The sequence below is a fragment of the Astatotilapia calliptera genome, chromosome 8 (genome assembly GCF_900246225.1).
Source record: "Astatotilapia calliptera chromosome 8, fAstCal1.2, whole genome shotgun sequence".
Taxonomy (NCBI): Eukaryota; Metazoa; Chordata; class Actinopteri; order Cichliformes; family Cichlidae; genus Astatotilapia; species Astatotilapia calliptera.
In genome coordinates this window covers 24,686,687-24,689,186 of record NC_039309.1, presented here as the reverse complement: position 1 = coordinate 24,689,186, position 2,500 = coordinate 24,686,687, and positions in this window count along the sequence as shown.

The following is a 2,500-nucleotide window of genomic DNA, read 5'->3' as shown; positions in this document are numbered from 1 at the left end:
AGAGATAGGGCAGGGACGCCGGAGATCCAGGGCAGGGACGCCGGAGATCCGGGGTAGAGCCGCTGCTCCTCCACATCGAAAGGAGCCAGCTGAGGTGGTTCGGGCATCTGACAAGGATGCATCCTGGGCGCCTCCTGGGTGAGGTGTTCCAGGCATGTCCCACTGGGAGGAGGCCCCGGGGCAGACCCAGGACACGCTGGAGAGATTATATCTCTCGGCTGGCCTGGGAACGCCTTGGTGCTCCTACGAACAACCTGGAGGATGTGGCTGGGGAGAGGGAGGTCTGGGCTTCTCTGCTTAGGCTGCTGCCCCCGCGACCCAGCCCCGGATAAACAGAAGAAGATGGATGCATGTTTAAACAGCTTGGCTATATCAATGACTATTTAGTGTCAACTTCTTAACCATCTTTTAAAGTCAAATATGACAAATACAAATTTTGTAAATAAAAAGAATTTGACCTCCTGTATTTCTGCATCATTTAAGTTGACTATAGAATCGAGTAGCCCCTGTTTTCACAAAGAAACTTGAATGGTTTTGTCTTTCCTTCTGGAGGTATGTGGCTGTGGCTTACCTTCCTGCATCTTCATGATGTTCCTGTTGTCCTCTGGGAAAATCTGTATGTTAGTCACAAATTTATTTTTTAAAGTTTATTCTGCAGTGGTGGTGCACATGGCAAACACAGTGCAAATACTCATCGACCTAAGTGTACAAAAGAATCGATTTGTACATTTTGCTGTACACTGTTTCCTGTGTACTAAAGTAGACATAAGTGAACATCATTATCATTTGTCATCTATAAATAAATCAGTTCATGCAATTAAAAAGTTCAGTTGGTCTTCAGTTAGACAAGCGTGTTCAGGTGTGCTCCAAATGATTGTTACTGGGCGAAAATATTTGCTTTACAGTGAAATTAGTGTTTAAAGTGAAGCTTAGCTTTCTTTGTACGGTTTAAGCTCTAAAAACACTGGAGCCCACATCATCTATGGAGTTGCCTCAGCAGATGATCTGCTTCCATCTTACACTGTCCACATTTTAAATGAAATTATTATTATTGTGCCACATGCATCACTCTGCATGCTGTGTGGACCTGTGAAAGTCAAAGGAACAAGGTGTTGAGGACTCAGTGAGGAGCCACAGAAGAGACCCCGTCTCTGTTAACTGTACTGATTTTATCTGTTTTGATTTTATAAACCGTTTTGTTTGTTTGTTAATTAGTTTGTTTGTTTGCTTGTTTTAATCAATTTTAAATCCTGCTTTTTATTTGTTTTTGTTTCTAATGTCTCTGTAAAGCACTTTGAATCACCTTGTTGTTGAATTGTGCTATACAAATAAACTTGCCTTGCCTTACTGTCAAGAAACGTCCGAGGCTGCAGCTTGGGAACAACAATTCTACTCTGGAATCATGGGAGGCATTTGATCTCATTCAGTTCAGTACAATTCAAATCAGTTGTATGTAAACGGGGACAGTTCACAATAACTGTCATCTTGAGGGTGATATAGGGGGAAACTGTACAGGAAAGACACTATAAAAAGAAGGAACCCATAAAATCAGATTAAAACAATGGGAAGAGTGGGGAGGAAGAACTACCATTTAATGGGAAGAGACCCGTAGCAGAGCAGAGAACAGAGGAAAAGAAACCACAAACAGGACAAACGAAAGAGTCTGAATAGAAATATTAGCTTTTCCTTCTTTCCTGACCGTCTTTGTCACAGTGAAAATTTTAGCATCTTCAATTCTGCCACTTCCAGGTCCACCGTTTCCAAACCACCAATCACAGCAGGTCTCAGTATCATCTTGTAAACCTTCCATTTCATGCCTGACACTCATCTCCACCCACTTCAACCTACCTGCCCTTTCTTCTTCACTTCTCTTGGTTTGGATGCTTAAGCCCAGGTACGTAAGACTGATCTACGCTCACTGCCTCAACTCTGCATTTCTACCCCCCCCACACACACACACACACGCTTTCATTCCTTTCCCTCCAGGCTCTTGGACACTGCTGCCTAAGCTCATCTGTCATCACTATTGCAACCAGAAAGAAGCTCCGAGCTGATCCCTGATGTATTCTTCACATTGACCTGCACCACACATCTCACTGTCCTTGTACATCCCCTGTATCATCCTCAAATACTTCTCCACACCTCCCGACTTTCTCAGTTCCCCTCTTGGCAGCCTATCATATGCCTTCTCTAGACTCAGTGTAACTCCTTTTGTTCTTCTCTGCATTTCCTCCCTCAACACCCTCAAAGAGAATACTGCATCTGTAGTATTCCTACAGCCCCTGACAAGGACCAGCTAAAGATGCCATCTGTAGTAGTCCTCAGCATGAAGTCATTCTGGTCCCGACCAATCATCAGACCTCTCTTCTTATCCCAACTTTCAGGTTTGTGTTATGGGCATCGTCCATGTCAAAGACAGCTTCTGTTTTCACAGATGGACTTTTTGCTTCTACAAAAAGGTGAATCTGAAAGTTAAACTCAGAAAAAAGACAGAGCCAAC